Below are 20,541 nucleotides of genomic sequence, written 5' to 3'. Positions count from 1 at the left end.
CACAACTCTAATTTCATTTCTTCTCAGGGATCCACATGAGAAATATCTCCGTTCTTATTGGTATGGTGATAAAATGCAGAAACATCTTGTTACTAATCAGAGTGTCAGATTTTTAATTTAAGATATTTTATGATATGAAATAGATTTCTCTTTCGTTCTTCCTTAATATTGAAATTCTGATGCGGGTTTTTTGGGCACTTTATTTCCCACTTGAGCGGCATAAACTTATGGATGACCATATTCCATGGATACTGTGCCATGGAATCCATGCAGATGAAACTGATCCACAAATTATACTTTTGAAGGTAAATTGAATTTTAAAGTTACAATAAAATATTTTTGTGTGTATTCTTAAATATATTATTACATTTAAAAAGTTCCATTTCTAATTGTTCATTTAGTAACCTCGAACACCCTGCAGTTTGTGGATGTCTTTCCCATTATTCTCTACTCCTTTCTCCACGGTAAGCTGGCATTCTGACTTTGTGATGAGAAAACACCTTCGAAGGAGAATGGATCTAATGAGAAAATAACACAATATAACAGCCTCAGATCTGGGTATAATAGGAGAAGATCAATGAAGAATGGATCCTAATAGTATGAGTAATAACTGGCAAAGATCTCATGAGAGCAAATATAATAAGAAAAGGTTTCTTTATTACAACAGAGACTGATACAATGATGTTGTAGAGATGAATGCAATCCCATATTTCAGCACTGTTTTCAAAGTCAAATTCTCTCGGTGATGTTTGTGAAGTAATGAAAGGCATTACAGTATCCACTGAATATGGCTGATAACACACACATGTTTACAGTGGCAGAGATAATGATTGGTCCTGTGCTGCAGAGAGGTAAACTGCTGTGGTGCATATTAAACAGGCTCAGTTCTGAGGCCCTCCACTATAGTGTTAAGTAAGACAAAGCGTTTATGTGAACACTGTAATCTCCTGTTCCTGCTGCTTTCACAATAACATAAACGAACAAAAAATACAGATATTTTCCAAACTGTTTGGAATACAGAGGAAGGTGTGAGAGCCTGGAGGTGTATTTTGCCATAGAGATAAAATGTCACCTCCTTCACGGCGAATGCTGCTCATAACTCCCACACATTTTAACAAGTCTGCAGCGGAAAATTTCTGTCAGAGGAAAAGGTCAGCGCTATCCTTACTTGGACTTTCTAAGTACTGTGGGCTATCGAATATTTGGTAGATGGGAAGAAAATGAGTTTGTTGTTGTAGGTCTTATGAGCCATTTTCACTTTTTCATCAGAAGTTTAGTAAGTTTGCACTGCTCCTGCAGCACAGCGATGCTCCATCACCTCACAGTTTTCCTGGTTTAGGTCTCCTGGTCAGCTGGGCCGTCCCTCCAGGGACTCCTGCTTTCTGCCACAATGTAAAATTACTCTTGTTAGGTTAATTATGTAAAATGCACAGAAAAAAGACAAACACAATTTTTTTTAAATAAGCCAATTGCATTTTAAGAATGTGTTTATGACCACGAATATCATGGTTCACAACGGCTCACTCACTGCAGCCGTTAACCTGAAAACTCTGTGAACACATATTACCTGATAGAATAAAGTTGTCTCATTTCTCTGTGTCTGAGTTTTCCTGTGAAGTGATTTATACCTCTGCTTTTGAAAAGTCATACAAAATGTTATGGTTTTTATTTGTTGTTGTTCCCAAAGGTTAATAACAGCCTTAAGAATGTGAGCAAACTGGTGAATGCTTTTCTGTGTGTTTCTAAAACATGTGGAAGTAACCTGACTCATTAGGTAGGTGCTGATAGCACATGCTCTTAATATGGAATCACAGCTGGTGACTGAAAGGCCCTCTTTCCACTTGAGGAAGGTGAGCACATAGATAAGCTGTCAGTGGGAGAATAAATAGGATTCAAACAAACACACAGCAGAAGGAAAAAGTGAAAGAGATGTGAATAAGAGGGGAAAATGATCTTGTATCGTTTGAATCTGTGTTTCAACCATATTCCACATTTTATTCTTTTAAAAAATCACTTTTCTTTTGAAATTTTTATTTAACATTTTAAAATTTCTATTCAAAATAAATCCTCGGCAGTTAACACCAAATTGTTGAAGATCAACAACTTGAATGAATTACTTAAAAGGAAATTAAAGGGAAACAAAAGCTACATTTAACAGGAAGACACCTCCAGTAGAACCAGGCTCAGGAGGAGCGCCCATCAGCTGTGATCAGCTGGAGGTGAGGGGAGGAAAAAGAGAGCAGAGAAATATCGGATAAAAGACGGACTACAGGGGAGAGCCAGAGGAAACACTCAGGGGAAGACCCTAGCAGCCTATCACAGACTGAGGCATCGCTGAAGGTCACCTGATCCAACTCTAACTTCCAAGAATGGAAAATGTACATGTAACGTTTTCATTTTTAATCACGTTGGATCCGTATATGATGTACTTTGACAAATGGTTCATCCAAGATGGCGCCGATGTTTGTGGCTCGCTGTCTACCTGTCTTACCTGTCCTGTTTTTTGTGTTATTGATAACATTAACTTTGCTCCAGTTTGTGTCTTCTTTGATGATTTATGATCGCCCACTGTGGATACACTGCCCTGGCAGCTCCAAGAAGACGTCTTCCAAACTGTTCTGGTGGCTGTTCAAGAGGATTTTCGCCGACGTGGGTTCCTCCCCGTAGGAAACGCCGCAGGAGACGGGAGAAAAGGGCAGGCATATCGGTTTAAAAATTATGTAGCGGTTTCCTCGACAGCTGATCCTCGCTGCTTCCTGGATGGTCTATCCTCGGATCATGCTTGGTTTGTTTTCTGGCGCTCTGTGGAACCTCTCCACCAATGGATTAAGCCAGTATTACCTGATCTCTGTGACCAACTTCCACGGCGTTGCGCGCCTTACCTCCATAGAGGTGGTGTTCCCCCCGGGAATCTCCGCCCGCTGGGTCATGCATCTCAGCCGTTCTCCGGTTCAGTGTCGATTAGCTTGGGTCTGGTGAACACCAGATCGCTAACTAACAAGACCTTCATCCTCCGTGATTTCTTCACCTCCCGGAACTTGGATTTCTTATTTTTGACTGAAACTTGGTTTAATCCTGGTGAGGTAAACCCTTTTTCTGAACTTATCCTCTCTAACTGCCAGTTTTTCATCTCCCCGCGGGAAACCGGTCACGGCGGAGAGCTTGCAACTGTTTTTAAAAACTGTTTAAATCCCGACAGCTCACTGCTTATATTCATGGCAGCTTTTGTTTCTGTTGGATCTGCATTTGCCTGTATTGTGTGCACTTGTTGATCGTCCACCGAAGTTTAACAAGGATTTTATTTAAGACTTTTCTGTCTTTTTTATCTGATTTGACAGCGTTTTTTAATATTCATGTTTGCTGCTACCAAAAACCTCTTGTGAGAGACTTCCTGAATCTTATTGACTCTTCTAATCTTGTCCAATCAGTCAAGGGTCCCACCCATGAGCGTGGACATACTTTGGATCTAGTTTTATCTTGTGGTCTGCAGCTATGTGACATTCACATTTGCAGGCTCAGCTTTTCTGATCATATGCCTGTTATGATCCAAATTTTGGTGCCATGTCCTCCAGTTAAACCTCTTTTATCTGCACGTGAATTCTGCATCATCACTCCTTCTACTGCTGGACATTTCTCTGCTGTTTATCAGGATATTGGTTTCCCTTCCATGGACAACTGCTCCCTTAAGCCGCATGCTGATATTTGCTCACTTTGTTCAATGCCACGTGTTCAAATGTTCTTGATATTGTTGCTCCTTCTAAAAAACGAAGTGTACTAGACCTAAAACTGATCCCTGGTTAAACAATGTCACTCGGGCCCTTAGAAGGACTTGCAGAAAAGGAAAAAGAAAATGGAAAAAGATAAACTCCAGATTTCCTTTGATATGTTAAGGGAAGCCTTATTTCTTTATCAGGATGCTGTTCGAAAAGCAAAACTAAGTATTTATCAGATATCATCTCCAATCACAGCTACAGGCCTCGTGTCTTATTCAACACCATTAATTCTGTTATCAACCCTCCGCCCACCGCACACTTTCCAGGGTCTCCAGCCACCTGTGAAAACTTTTTACCTGCTTTTGTCGATGAGGTTGCTACTATCAGTCTCACATCTCTCCTCTAGCTTATTATCCCTCTGTTCCCCCGTATTCCTCAGTTGTGTTTGATCACTTTGAGCCTGTTTCCCTGAGCACTCTGGCCCAAGTAGTTTCCCGTCTTAAGCCCTTCATGTGTCACCTCAACATTATCCCTCTCCCATTTCTAAACTCCCCTTCATGTCCAAAATCCTGAAAAAAATTCTTCCTTCAGCTCCACGTTTTTCTGGAGATTAATGACATCTCAGAAACATTACAGTCTGGTTTCAAATCACTACATAGCACTGAAACTGTGCTTTTAAAAGTTCTTAGTGATCTTTTATTAATTGCTGACTCTGGTAACTCTGCCATTTTAGTGCTTTTAGATCTAAGTGTGTCATTTGATACAGTGGATCATGGGATTCTCTTATAAAGACTGGAGAGCTGTGTGGGTATTAAAGGAACTGCACTTGAATGGTTCGGATCCTATTTAACTGATAGAAGTTAGTCTGTAAGGTTCGGTGGCTCTTCATCCACCCCCCTTACATGTGGGGTCCCTCAAGGATCTATCCTGGGCCCAGTACTCTTTTCTCTTTACATGCTCCCACCAGGCTCTATTTTCAGGAAACATGGAATCTCATTTCACTGTTATGCCGATGATTCTCAAATTTACTTTCCTCTTCAAAAGAATTCTACAGACTCTCTAAAAGTTCCTCGCATTCGTTTCGTGTCTCACTATGGGAACGCCTCCTGCGTGACCTCATCAGAAGCTCAAATGCCATTACGCCAGACCCCTACAGGCTGGCGTAATGGCAATCTGCCTCTTAAAATTAGGAGCTCTCCAACACTTGACATTTGTAAAACCCGTTTGAAAACAGATTTTTGCTCTCTAGCTTTTAATTGCATCAAATGATGCATGAAAATACTGGGTGGTTCTATGTAGGATACACAGGTTAGCTTGTTGCACTGTGTTGAATTTACAGTAAAGAACCGTGTAGTGGACTGTGGTACTTGTGGTCAGAGTGTGATTACATCAAGTGTACCAGAGATTAATTTGCATTAAGATGCTGATGCTGGGATTTATCACAGTTGCACTGGAGCTCACATTAAAAATCATTCTGAAAAATCTTGGGATTCCCCAACCTGACAAATAACTTTACGTCTCGACTGTAGCCAATTTTTTGTGTAAAAATGTTGCTTCAGTACTTAATTTTTTCCTAGCAGGTTTCATTCATACTCCACTGTCAGAGGCCATAAGAAGATCATTTGTAACCTTCACTAAAGCTGTTTCTGTGCTGTGATGAGCTCTGAAACCTGACTGAAACTCTTCAAATAAACCATTCCTCTGCAGATGATCTGTTAGCTGTTTGACAACTACTCTTTCAAGGATGTTTGATATGAAAGGAAGGTTGGAGATTGGCCTATAATTAGCTAAGACTGCTGGGTCTAGAGATGCTTTTTATGCAATGGTTTAACTACTGCCAGCTTGAAGGCCTGTGGTATGTAGCCAATTAACAGAGTTAGAGCTCCCTGCCCAGACCTTGCTCCAGGTTGGGACACTGAGAACCCAAGCAGATAAAATGATCTCTTTAACTCCTTTTTCTCAAAGGGGTCTTCTTTTTGTCTGGCTCCTCACCAGGAACAGCTTGGCTTTGGGAGATCCTAGGAGGGGCAAAAGCCCCAAACAACAAAGCCTCTGGGATCACCGGGACACAACCCCATCCATCACAAAAAGGTGGTGATTCAACTATGGGAGTTCACATAGGGGAATTTTTGCTCAGTCGAACGTGTTATGGTAGTAAATGTAATTATATAAAAATTCAGAGGCTATATAAATAAAAGTGAGCTGAACTGAACTGGGTCACATTTACTATTATGAAACATATCCATGTGTTTGACAGAAATTAAGCACATCAGTGCAGAAAGAAGATTAATTACAAGAATGTTATTCCATGAAACTAGTTTCTGTATCATGTATATCACAGGTGTATGAAATATCAGTCTCCTTTTACCAGCCAAGTCAGAATAATATCTGTTCTAGGTGTGTGAATATCTGTTGTATGATAATGTGATGCTGTTGCCAGGTATCGTCGATCAGGTTGCTGTCATTCTTGTTTTGTTGCTGTCCTTGAGTACAGCATTGCCTCTGGGGGTCTTTCTTATCTGGCATCTCTCGACATGAAAGCGATGCCATTCTTCATACAGCACTGAGTTCATACCCAGAGAATTCCACGTCCTCTCCATCTCAGCCAGAATGTTCACTGCTCCGTGAGAGAAAGTGGAATTCCCAACATTCCTGCTTGGTGCAGGGAGGCATGAATGTATAATTAGTGGCCTGTAGGAAAGAAATAGAAAAACTTAAGCACTAACTGTTTCATGTTGTTAGTGCAGGTTAATGTACTACACAATCAGTGTACTCCAGCTGTCACAGAGACATCCATTCAGTGTGTATGCATCTTTTAGATTAAAGCATACATATTTATTTCTACATCCTGTAATGCATGCTCCAAACTTACAGTAAATTGAATCATTTGCAGACAGCATTTCTGCTTCTATTCTCTCTGTTTTAGCATGAAAACATCTGACTCTGCTGCCATTTTTGTTCTTGTGTCTTTCAGGATCTCCCCATCAATCACACATGGATGTCGTTTCTCTAACAGTCAATGCTGGCTCCTCTCATTCACCCAAACAAAGCCCTGAAAAATTAGGCTACACATTACAGATAACGTCTTTATATTAGTCTTGCTGCTAATTAAGAAAATCATTTTTTTTCATGATGTGGACTTAATACTCTGTTGTATAGAAACAGATATCTGCTAATTAGTATGAAGAGACTAATGAAATACTAGAATTTTATCCACGAAAACTGAAACACAACCAACATGTCTTGCTGTGTATTAGAGGTCATTCAGACCAGATCAGATTTGCCATCAAACTGCCCCAAAAGGCACCAACAACATAAGCACCACTGAAACTTTCACCTCAGTGTACACTGTTTTTCTGTGTTGGTACATAGAGAGAGACTCCACCTTGAGCATGTTGTAGGTTCTCATGCTATCTGCTAGTAGTTCCAGACTGCTAGTGTGCTAACTGTCCGTTACATGTCCGCCCATATCAGCTGGAATCCATGAAATGTAGGATTGGAGTAGTAGCGCAGCCATGTCTCTAGCAGCATTTTGCTAGTAACAGGCTGTCGCTAGTATCAGGCCGCCGCTAGTAACAGGCTGCCGCTAGTAACAGGCTGTCGCTAGTATCAGGCTGCCGCTAGTAACAGGCTGCCGCTAGTATCAGGCCGCCGCTAGTAACAGGCTGCCGCTAGTATCAGGATGCCGCTAGTATCAGGATGCCGCTAGTATCAGGCTGCTGCTAGTAACAGGCCGCCGCTAGTATCAGGCTGCCGCTAGTAACAGGCCGCCGCTAGTATCAGGATGCCGCTAGTATCAGGATGCCGCTAGTAACAGGCTGCCGCTAGTAACAGGCTGCCACTTGTGCGGCGCCGGATGTATAATTTGTCATGATTCAATATTAAGAAAGAGCCTGGGCAAGAAGTTCCAAGTCAAAAACCACCGCTGACCAAAGAGAAAACAAAAGCTTGTTTCACATTTGAATCAACATCCTCAAGACTTTGGGAACAATATTCTGAGGACTAATGAGACAAAGGTTGAACTTTGAAAGTGGAAGGTTAGAATCCTGTTGAAGCTGGTGTGAAACTAACAGAGTTTCATAAAAATGTGCATCATACTAACAGACAAACATGGAGGTGGTAGGGTGATGGTATGGAGCTGCTTTGCTGGACCTGGACAACTGGCAGTAACTGACAGAACCATGAATTCTCCTCAGGCTCAGGATGGCCATCAGCTTATGCCCTGAAACTCAAATGCACTTGGATTATGCAGCAGGACAATAAATTAAAACACACAACTAGTCAAGCTCTGAATGGCTCAAAAACAAAGGTTTCAGAATGGCCCTTTGAAAGTCCAGACTGAAATCCAACGGAGATGCTTTGGCATGACCATAGAAAGGTCCTTCATTCTTTCATTAGAACCATTCAGCACACTTGTTTTAATTATTGAATAAAAAAATATATTATATATAATATATTAGTGCCAAAGTCACATCCATTAAAAACACAAAATGCATGTTCGTGTCTCTTCAAGTGATTTCCTATATGCTGCTAATAGTCCTTCTGAGTAGAGCAAAAAGCAGTGCAAGCCAAACACTTAAACACAGCGATCACTTCAGGCCTTGGACTCTCTTCAGCTGCATGGTATCTGGACAAATGTGTGCAAAGGGCTCTTTGTGTTTTCAGGACAACTGCCATACAGACACGTCTGGTGCTGTCCACGACCAAATGTTGTGTGTTGTAATCTGCAATGACGTAGTAGCAGAAAATGTTTTGCATATGTTACACTGCCATCCCATTCACCAGGTCCTTCAAATGTAAGAGCATGGGAGTCTGTACACATTTGATGTTGAGATTATAGAAAAGAAGAAACAATCCAAATAATAAGCAATTCTTTCTACTTGTTACTTTTACAAAAACAAATAAGTTAGATTAAGTGGGCTCAACTATTGATTCAATTTCAAAACTACTAGTTTAATTTAATACAACATGGTATCACAGCTTAATTTATAATGCATAGCCTACAGTCCGATCAGCTGAATTTAAGTGCAGGGATCTTCCAAAGTAACATCATCATCAATCACACTCTCTGAAATAAAATCGTACACACACTCAGATTGTGAAAGACAAATTTGAATTAATACTAAAATGTTAAAGGTGAGGTTCACATATATAAAAACTCTTTATTCGATTAAAAACGGGGACAGGCCCTGATTTCTGTACTAACATGAAATAACACTATCTATGCATTTAGATGTATTTTGGTCCTTTTAATCTACGCGATGTCATCTTTGTGTCTGTATCCAAGCACTACTGAATATTAAACATATAAAAATTCAGAAATTATGAAAGACTTCTGTCAGACTGGCCAATCAAATCGATGCAGTGTGGATATCACAGATCTAAACAGTGTTTAACAGGATCCTTCTTCCCCCTTTTTTACAATTTCAAATTCGAGCACTCTCATCTAAACTGAATCAGATATGTAGTCATTCCAACAGACGAACACATTTAATATAAAGATGTTTATTGTTATTTTCAAATAATAGATATAGATATGTCTGGCATGGTTTAACACTTCTAAACGAACACAGAAAGTTGAACACATATTACTAAAATGTGTATTTTAACCAAAGCCTGATCCAGAAGCCCAGTGGGTTAAAACGTGCGATGAAAAGAGTTCATAACCTTGATGACTGGCTGGGTGTGAGAATGCTTTCAAACAACTGGATTTTATTACCAATTGCAAACGAGAATAAAGCAGCTGGGCTACAGGAGAGGCATTTGTTAGTTGGGGCTGGTGGATGTGTGCTTGTAACTCTCAATACATGACAATTATCCCACACAAATGCATGTATGATCCCTGTGAATTGGATGGCATTGCCCACAGGGACACAATTAATCCTCAGCATTTCCATTTATCAGATGTAGGTGGAGGCTGTTCTCAGGGGATCGCGGCCCATCACCTCTAATGATATTTGAAAGGCTGTCGACCTGTTTCCCGACAAAATAAAACCCTCTCGTTTGCTCTTTCTCCCTCCATTAATGGCGTCTTATAAGGCCACGGGCCGGCGTGGAATGCCTCCCAAACATATTCAATTTCATCATAATTAAGAATAGATTATCTATCCAGCTAAACACAATTTATCATAATCATCATTCCAACCTTTTAGGGGTTTGTATAATCTGATGCAGGGACCCGTAACTCCTTACGACACCACAATAATTTGTTTAGAGCCACATTTATTTGGTTTACCATCCTTTAATCAATAGCAGTAAATCTAAAGTCCGTTTTGTTGCACATTTCTCCTGGGTGGGAAAAAAGACGATTGCTGGGAAGAAGCACCTCAGGCCAGGACCAGGAGGCACGTCTCTCCTGAGTCTGAACGGGATCATATTAGTCTGGTAATTCTAAACTGTGCACAATATCTGCGGGGCATTGATGGATTAAGATACACAGAGCAGTGATGGTTAGTCATAGCTGCTGATAATGAACCGATTCATTAAGATAAGAAGGAATGAAAAGGCAGCTGTTCCACAGCACAGTACAACTTGTTCACCATCGCAGTTATCACGTAGACACAGAAACAGCGAGCTCATGGCGTTCCTCTGTTAAGCTGGATGCTGACAGGCTATTGAAGCTGCTTAACACTCAGTGGATGGACGTGTGGAAGAGGCGTGTTTGCTGCCCCACAGAGCTGAGGACACGTTACTGGTTTACAAATTAGTAAAGTTGTCACGGTTCTGGGTCGGTTCGACCCAGTAGTTTGAGTTCTGATGTTTTGGTTTAATTTTGAATGATTGTTGTGTTTTCGGGTGCTATTATTATTATTGTTGTTAAAATTCTTTGTGTCTGTTTGTTCTTGTTTAAGGATTTGTTCTTCGGTCGTGTCTGTTTAGTACAGGTCTCCATGTGTCGTTTTCTGTCTGTCTCTCAGTGTCGAGTCTGCGTCTTTGTGTGATGGTTTCTTGTTCCTGTTTTATTGTGAAGGTCTGCGTCTTTGTGTGATGGTTTCTTGTTCCTGTTTTATTGTGAAGGTCTGCATCTTTGTGTGATGGTTTCTTGTTCCTGTTTTATTGTGAAGGTCTGCGTCTCATGTGAGTGTGTTCAGTTTTACCTCTTGTCTCGTTAATTTCTCCCAGCTGTGTGTAATCTCGCTGTGTTTCTCTGTGTGTATTTAAGTCGTGTCTTCTGTCGTTGTAGTCGCTGGTCCGTCTGTGTATCCACCACGTTCCTTTCGTGTGTTGTCCCTGCTGTCGCCATCGTATACCATCGTCTATCTTCCTTCATGTTCAGGTTCGTGTTTTGGTTCATGTTCAAGTAGTTAGTTGTTCCCAGTGTAGTTTAGTTCTTTCTCCGTTTGCCGTTTGTCCATTTTTATTTTTGGTGTTCAATAAACCACCTTCACACCTTCACTGCTGCTTGTGATTGGATCCTCCTTTATTATTTCCACACGGCTCATCTCACTCGCCGTGACAAAAGTGGCTGTTTGTGATGGTAAAATGATCTTTTAGCTTAAATTTGGCAATAGTAATCAAACTCACAGCTTACTTACTGTGACTGTGGAGGGTCGTACCTGAGACTACCAGAGGTGACAGAAATACAGACATTGTCTAATAAGTAGAAGTACAGATATAAGAAATTATTGATTGAACTGATTAAATTTCTTCACTGGAAAAAGAAAAAGTACAGTACAGAGAGTAAAATGTGTCTCCTTTCTCGTTTCTACCACCAATTTTTATGCTAAATTAACTAAACCAACACAACACTAGCAGAAAAAAAATAAAAAAAAGGAAAATACAAAATATTTCTATTTCCTGTTGCCTACGATGCAACATGTGACTAGCAGCAGAATTAAGTAGGAAACAGTAAAGTGGGATTCAGCACATGGTGGATCTCTAATATCAGGCGTTGCTGGTCAGCACGAGGAAAAGATGTATATTTACTTAATGTACGAGCTGTGATCAGCTGATCTGGGCTACTGCTGAGGTTTACTGATCTTTGTGGACGAGATGCAAGCAGATGTCTGGTGAGTTGTCACAGCTATATTTTTATCCTCCACACTGACAGTAATGCATGAAAGGCAGTAAACTGTTGGTGTAGAGACTGAATGCAGTGAAGGAGTCATAATGAGCATCATGAGCTTAAATATTAATTCATCTCTGCTACACAACTCTGACCATGAGCACCACAGTCACACACTGGTCTTTACTTTAAATCATTGCAGTACAGCAGAGGGTTTTACCAACAGATAATACAGATAATCTACACGAGTTCATTTTGCAGCACATTTCACAATATGAAAAACCTCCACAATGTCACAAGTACAGAAAATCAGATTTAAAAACAAGAGCACTTCAGTTCAAGCTTTAAATATATTCTCTTCCTCCTCTCCTGCTCTCTCTTTCTTTTCATTCCTTACAGCAGACAGACCTTTGGTGTTTGTGTGTTTGCCGATGTTTGTTAAGCTGATAGAAATGCTGCATTTGAAATTACCTGCCAATTAAAAAATATTACTCGCTTTATGCACCGTCCTCTTCAATATCGCCAGCTGAATGCTAAGACACCGCAACTTATGGACACATCAGCTTTAATCTAACCGCTGATCCTGGTACTTGGTTTTGCTTCTTTAGTCTTTTTTGGTGATAATTACACAAACAGGATAGCCTTTCATGTGTTACTGTTTAGGGTAAAACCAGTTAAAGCCCCACAGTGGTGTCAAATAAATACTCCCTTAAAATCCTGTAAACCAAAGTAACAGGTCTGTTTTGGAAATTTAGTAGTAGAAAGTATAGAGTTTTAATTTGACTTTTTACTTTTGCTGCCTGCACTTTTGAACAAATATTAAGTACAAATATTATTAGAATTATTATATTTAAGCAGAGAACCAAAGTATTTGTGCTTTGTTGCTTCTCATCTCTGCAGTGAACCAGCTGCTAATGGATGAGACACATCTGGAATGGCCAACCAAAGGATTGGAGAAGAGAGGGAAGATAGTCAGAACTGACTGTACGACCAAAAGGCAACATTACAGACACTGAGGAAAGCTACAAGTACCTTGGAATCCCTCAATCAAATGGGAACTATGAATAAGCCACTAGGAAAGTTGCAACCATAAAATAGGAGATCCAGAAGATCTCCAGGGGGTGAAGACAATGATAACAGCAGAAGTCCTCGCAGGCAGGCCACCTGACCTTATAGGAGAAAGACTTCCCGCTGGGCCAAGTGGAGAATTTTTTATTTTCTTAAATAAGGAAATTGTTGTCCAAAATGTTGTCAATCGAGAAACAACAAACTGTTCTGACATGCATCAGTCTTACGTTCCTTTGCTCTGAGTACAGGGTTAGGATTAGCACATATGATGAGTTACATCTCGGAGGTTTAGGAAGTAGTATCCCCGTATCTCCACATTTTTCTAGTAATTTTTTCCATCTTCTAATATTTGAAGCGAATATGGAAACTACATACTGGAGCCTTTGAAGCATGTGCTTCAGCCAGGATTGTGAAGGTAGTGACTGGCATGGTCGTGGGTGATGGATCCATGAGGGATGAATAAACTGATTGGTCGACTGAGCTGTTGGACTTAAGTGTTTGTCTTCTAAAGGCTAATAATACTTAATCAATATGCTCAGTAAGTTGAGGGGCAGAAGGTGTTTGAAGAGACACTGATAACTCCAGGGACAAATGTGGGTGAAAGCCTTTGTAGACGCCTTCTTCTTCACTCTCCTTCACTTCCCGTCTCCATACAGTGTTTAGACTGGTGTTGTCAGTGTTTGCCCATCCCATCCTGTGGCTGGGCTCTGCAAGATCCACAGCCATCTAATTGCCTGTCACATGAAAAGCTTTGTCTTATGTCACTATGGATCAACTGGAGATCAATACTGTCAACAGACAGAGTGAGGTTTGTGTGTGTGTGTGTGTGTGTGTGTGTGTGTGTGTGCGTGCTGGAGAGGGGAGACAGATGAGCCTGAATACCTGTGAGGAAAGAGAAGGATGCAGCAGCATTACTGTCATCTTGTCATGTTGTTGCTTTGCACAGGAGAGAGGGCTTATGCACACATGTGGCTATGCACTGAATTTTTCAACACACAACACATTATAGCATTTGCAGCTGTGACACACTGTCTCAGCACATTGTCACGTGCAGGGTTAAAGAGTGGGTGGACCCTAGCTGGAAAACCTCATTAAGTTTTAATTCCTTTCTGTATCCTATTTCTATAATAGGGAATTGATTTTTACTTAGTGCGCTGGACCAGAAATAATTCTGTTTGAAATCATTTTATTCTCCTCTTTGTCTTTGTGTGTGTGTGTGTGTGTGTGTGTGTGTGTGTGAGAGAGTCTTCCTGCTTACGGCAAAGATGCTGACATTTTTCCTTAATCCATTTGGAGCGTGTGTGTGTGTGTGTGTGTGTGTATGTGTGTGTCACTCTTTCTGAGCACACGCTGTTTAGCTGTTTTAATGGATGCAGACTTGTTAATGTGTCCATGGAGTACATCCTTTTAATATCTTCACAATTACAAGATATCAGGTGTTTCTTTGAAGAAGACAGCGTGCTATTATCAAATGATAACAGTCTGTAATTTGCTTCCCTTGATAATATCATGGTAACTTCCTCCTTTATTCAAACAGCATTTCATAATTACTCCTTAAGATGAATGCCTTTAGATGGTGCTGTCAGATAACATGGGATAATGACGCCAACTTATTGATTGTCAGGGGTTGAAATTTGATCTCCACACATGATCCATGTTCTCCGCTGTCACAATTACATTAAATGGTAGACATTGTGTTTCAATTAGCAGTTTTAGATCTGCACAGATAAAAATTAAATCGTGGGTTCCTTCAGAGTCAATCCACATCCTCCTCCTTGGTCCTGTCATAAAGAATCACATTATTACCAACTATTCTCATGCAGATGACACACAGTTGGACTTCACACTTGATGATGTGCAGCTGGGTCTTAGCTGTCACAGCTAATAAGGTGCATGGACGGCAGCAGCTGATCGATGTCTCAAAACTTTGTAGAACTTAACAGACACAAGACAGAAAAACTTGTTGGTCCAAAAAGACAAAATATGTGTTCATGTTCATCATCCATTTCTCTGAAACACAGTGAGCCAGTCAGGCATTATTTTGGAGTTTTGATCATCACGCCCAACCCAGTATCACGGCAAAGCGTGACACGCATGCAGATACAGTATTCTGCTGTAACAGCAGGGGGAGATATTTTATGAAATAAACATGAAAATAATCTCGAGAATGAGTTTAAGGAGACATTAATAACACATTTATATGTAAATACATATTGGCCACCTAGCTTAATTGTTTCTGGCATAGAAAGCCCCTGGGATGTCGTTCACACCTTCCTTGGTCACCAGCACTTGCTGCTACTCCAACATCTGCACGTACTGAAACTTCTAACTGGGTGTCCATCGAACGTGAAATAGACAAGGTGGACCGGTGCGTCAATCTTATGCTTTGCCTTGATATCGGTTTCTCACATCAATAAGATTTCTATCACTTAAAAACAGGTTAGGAAAGGTTAGAAAACTCAAACTGACTCTGAGAAACTGGACATGGATTTATAGGTAGGTTAGTTTATTACATACAGTGTGTGAATGGGTGTGAATGGGTGGGTGACTGATTGTGTAAAGCGCTTTGGGGTCCTTAGGGACTAGAAAAGCGCTATACAAATACAGGCCATTTACCATCAGTCCTCAGCTTATCCAAAATGCAGCAGCAAGACAGGTACATGGAAATTTGGCCACATTACACCAGTATTGAAGGGACTTCATTGGCAATCCACAATCCAGTCAGACCTTTCAGCTCATCAGCTTCACATTAAGAAATGTTGTTTTGTTTAATTTTGTTTTGTCTTGTTCTCATTTGCTGTTTTCACTGCTTTATGACTTTTTAAAAAAAATGTTTTCTGTTATGTGTTAAGCACATTCCTATATACGTAAGTACTATTTAAATAAAGTTGTCATTGTCACTGATCAACCACAAGATTAAAATTATTTGTGTAGGTCCTTCTTGTGCAACACAGACCCTGTCATGTTTGGTGATATCTGGCTCCTCCACCCAAAATGTTTTTATTTATGAACCATTTTCATATTTATCCAGTAGATAAATCTATGGTGTTTAACTGTGAAACCCTCTCAGTGCATTTATGTTTTGGCTAAAAAAGGCATTTTTCACTGGTTTCTCAGTTCAGGTACAGAGGATTCATACATTTACTTATGATCCATATATTATGTATGTTTGAAGCAAAAAGGTTGGATTATTGTGTATTATTGTATGTTACACATTGAGACTTTAAGTATTAATCTAATTTTTTGAAGACATGGCGTCCAGGGACTGTGCACCCACACATCCCAGATGAGCCGTCACCAGTTTGAGTTTAACGTTGCCAGGTTAACAGTCGTGTTGCTGGGGGACTACCCAGCCTGGAAACATCACTGGCTCAAGCTGAGACTGCTGTGGCCTGATCATACATGCAGAGCCAGTACTGCTACTCTGCATTATTGGTTTCATATATCAACACAAATTTATACTAAAGAAGTATTTAAGTTATAATGGGAATATGTATGTGTGCGTATGTATGTACACACATCACTGTGTAGGAACAGTGCTGTACCAAAGACACTAAACTGTTAGCTGTTAGCGTCCAGCCTGATCACCTGGCCAAAGATTTTTCACGTTATTGTGCTGACTGTGAGCATCCCGCCCTCAGCCATGGTGAGTACATTCACACAACGGTCTCTCGGCTACAAATGGCACATCCACAGTCCCTCATCATCATCTCTGGGGACTTCAATCATGCCTCACTATCTGCCACTCTCCCTAACTTCTCCCAGTATGTTGACTGCCATACAAGGGCAGCAAAACCCTGGACCTATTGTTTGCCAATACAAAGCAGGCTTACAGTGCATCATCCCTCCCCCCGTTTGGCCACTCAGACCACAACTTGGTCTTTCTCCACCGAACGTACACCCCCATGGTGAAGAGGGGGTGACGCCAGAACTTAAGGCCCTGCTGTACAAGAAGAAAAAGGCGTTCAGGTCTGGAGACAAGGAGAAACTGAAGAGAGCGCAAAAGGATCTTAAATATAAGATCCGAGGTGGCATCCTGCATCTTCTTCTTCAGGAAGAAGATGGAAAACCAACTCCAACAGAGTAACTTATCACCTCTCCCACCCCCCAGGTTCCACCAGCCCCCCTGCATATCTTCAACCTGACTTCCTGTGTGTTTCCGGTACCAAAAATCGCACACCCCAGGGAGCCCAACCACTTCAGGGCTGTGGCCTTGACTTCTCACCTGATGAAGACCATGGAGAGCCTCATCCTGCACCAGCTTAGCCCACTGGTGGGCTCAGTGATGGACCCCCTGCATTTCGCCTACCGGTCTGGAATCAGGGTGGATGACACTGTCATCTACCTGTTACACCGACCCCTCCCTCAGCTAGAGCAGGCAGGGAGCACTGTGGTGATCATGTTTTTGACTTGTGCTTTCAACACAATCAATAATCAAAACGATGACCAACAGTAAAAGTAAGACAAGTACTAAACAGGAAATGCCAAACCCTTAAACAGAACCTAAATCAACAGATTGTGAACTAAGAACTCAAAATGGCCCAGCCCACTCAGCCTGACATTTACGACCCCAGACGATGGAAGGTGCTGTCCTTGCATGCTCTGTCTCCACAATGTAGTTCTAGCCCACTGATAATAGAGGGCTATTATATTCTGTAAGTGACACAGTTTGATAAGACTTACCGTATGTGTATTAGAGTGGCACGGCTTACGGGTATGTCAAAGAAGATCACTGACGCAGTCAATCTTGATGGAGTTAAAGAGGCTTCCAGGTCCTCAGACGTTTACTCTGAGGGTATGAAAGTCTGCACCGACGCCTGTCTCGCGGCCTCCAACGGTCTCAGTTAGAAAGATGACTAATGGGCTTCTACCCTTCAACATCATATTATCATCGATTGGCGTTCATATTGTGCTGTTGTATCAAATTCAATGTGATAATGATCCCTTGCTCTTAGTAAAAAACACATTTAATATTAAAATTGCCTTGGTTATTGTTATATATCGTAACATCATTTCCTTTTCAATAGCATAGTTTTAGCTTTTTTCAGCTCTGCTTTCTACACCTCACACCTTCTTGTCCAGTCTTAAACCAAACCAGCCACTCGTATCGTGACTGAACTCTTCCTAGGTGTCTGTAGCCTCCTCTTTCTGGCTTCACCCTGCCCTCGTCTGCTCCCTCAGCCTCCTCACGGCGTTCCAATTTCACCAGCCTGACTTTCTGAGTTCTACCTTCGGTGCAGAGAACCTTTCTCTGGGGATCCCAAAGCAATAATGCAGCGTCAGAGGCAAAGGCAATAATCAAATCTAATACGCTTGCTGATCTGACTTCCGTAACCCCGCTTATGCTTTAATTTATTAGACATGGGAGAGAGGAGGGATTGAGGAATTCAATGTGTGTCTGGCCCCTGAGATGCTTCCTGAAGATATATTGTTTATTGCTTTGGGTTTGTAACCTCCCACATGGCCCCAAATAAATAAAAAGTGGCTTTCTGGGAGTATGTATTAGAGAGTACATAAGTTTCCACTGCACATTTCTCCAGCATTTAAATATTAAGAAAAGAGGAGATGAGTGTGAGATTGTCATGATGCAGACAGAAGGAGAGAATAAAAACCTCGAACATTTTCCTCATCCTAACAGAAAAGCTCATGGCAGAATTATTTATGAATGTATGTAATGGCAACCAACATGTAGCGCCTCTCCTCAGGACCAGTACAACTTCACTTCAAACAGAGACCCTAGACATCTAACTAGGTTCAGAAGGTGGTTTTGTTTCGGAGACTCACAAAAGGAGTGAATAACTGGGACCTTTATTGCCTCAGTGCCATTCATAAACATACACAACACAATAAACCAAATTGCACACTAATAGTGCATTTTAAAGGTGAATAGGTGTAAAACAGAATAAAATAATGATCGTGGCTCAAGAGTTGGGAGTTCGTCTTGTAACCAGAAGGTTGCCGGTTCGAGCCCCGGCTCCGACAGTCTCGGTCATTGTGTCCTTGGGCAAGACACTTCACCCGTTGCCTACTGGTGGTGGTCAGAGGGCCCGGTGGCGCCAGTGTCCGGCAGCCTCGCCTCTGTCAGTGCGCCCCAGGGTGGCTGTGGCTACAATGTAGCTGCCATCACCAGTGTGTGAATGTGTGGATGACTGGATGTGGTGTAAAGCACTTTGGGGTCCATAGGGACTAAGTAAAGCGCTATACAAATACAGGCCACTTACCAATAAAATAAAGACACTTAAATGAAAGACTTACACTGAATTGTATCAGAGCTCTTTTGAATGAATGAAAAAGTCCCGTTGTGAAGTTTTGAATTGTCCTTTAAAGTTGTTGAAACCCAAACAGGTGTACTGTAGGGGAATTGTCAGTGTGCAGACCCTATTATCCGGGTAGGAAAAGTAGTGCATAGGGCTTATCTGAAATCCAAGGTTGGCTTGAATCAGTTTCTCAGGCAATCCCCACAATCCGATCACATGGCTGGCCACACCATTTCACAATCATCCAGGATCTCCTTTGGGCTGGGCTCGCCGTCAGTGGTTCTCCAGAATCCTTTCTATCAGTTCAACAAACCAATCTACACAAACAGTGCAGAACAATGAATTTCTTTTCCATCTTGCGTTCTTAACATGAGCTCATTAACTTCTTTTCCAAATGCATTAATAACAAATGACTCTTTTTAGCTTTACCAAGTTACATGAGTTACAGTAACTTGTTCGTACCAGTTCAACTGTTTTATCACAATTATATCACAGTAAAGAACATCAGCAGCTTAACAGCTTAGCTAACAGCAATTAGCAGCTAGCATCGCACCTAGCATCGGCAGTAAAACATCTGTAGCTCAAACATTCAACACTTATAACACACTGTAAAGAACAACAAGATAAGCAAAACAACACACCAGATTCTCATAGCTCCCGATTGTTTTTTTCCAAAGTTTCTGAGCTGAATCGGCTCGTCAAACACATTATCTAACTTAACAGGTAGCTAATAAATAACTAATAATAACAATTACAAATAACTTGACAGACGTTATTCCCTTTGTGGTCAGAGTTCGGGGCCTAATAAAAGAGGTCGTCAGAGCACAAGACTGCATCACAGCGCCCCCTTGTGACAATAGCAGGCTATAGTCTTAGATAACAAAAAGGGATTTTATAGCCCTGTGTTTCGCATGGGTTACAAAAAGAAAACACGATGTTCCTCGGCCATACTCTCTAACTCGTATCTAAGGCCGGACATTACTGGGTTGGCTGCAGCTTCTCCTTAAGAGCTCTTTCACTCACTCATGTCACATCCAGCTGTCTGCATAAATAATACGTTGATTATTATATTTGCTCTGTATATCAGAATGGAAGGAAAGAAGATTTAGATTAATCTCAGTGCATCAGCTTGTGATTAAATATTTATTAAATGTTCAGTCTATAGTGTACTGTAGTTTCTCTCTTTGCCTTATCTGACCTGTAAGTAACACAAAAAGGTTAGCAACAGCACTTAAATGCATGTGTCAAATACTTTTCACTAGGTTTGAAATACCTCTCTGCAAAAAAGACAGCGTGCCTTCCGAACTATATAACAGATATTCATCCTTATACCAGCGATTCCTAAAGTGTGGTTTGCAGCCTGGTGAGCTGTGAGAGCTAACTCACAACATATAATAGGTTTGAAATTTTAAATAGTTAACAGTAGGTTACTGTGACAAAGCCGTGAACAAGTGTTCATTATTTTATATTTTGGTTCCAAAGTGATGTTCCTGTAATT

The sequence above is a fragment of the Neolamprologus brichardi genome, chromosome 2 (genome assembly GCF_056152115.1).
Source record: "Neolamprologus brichardi isolate AB-2024 chromosome 2, ASM5615211v1, whole genome shotgun sequence".
In the NCBI taxonomy this organism is placed as follows: Eukaryota; Metazoa; Chordata; class Actinopteri; order Cichliformes; family Cichlidae; genus Neolamprologus; species Neolamprologus brichardi.
Note: the sequence above shows the minus strand (reverse complement) of the source record.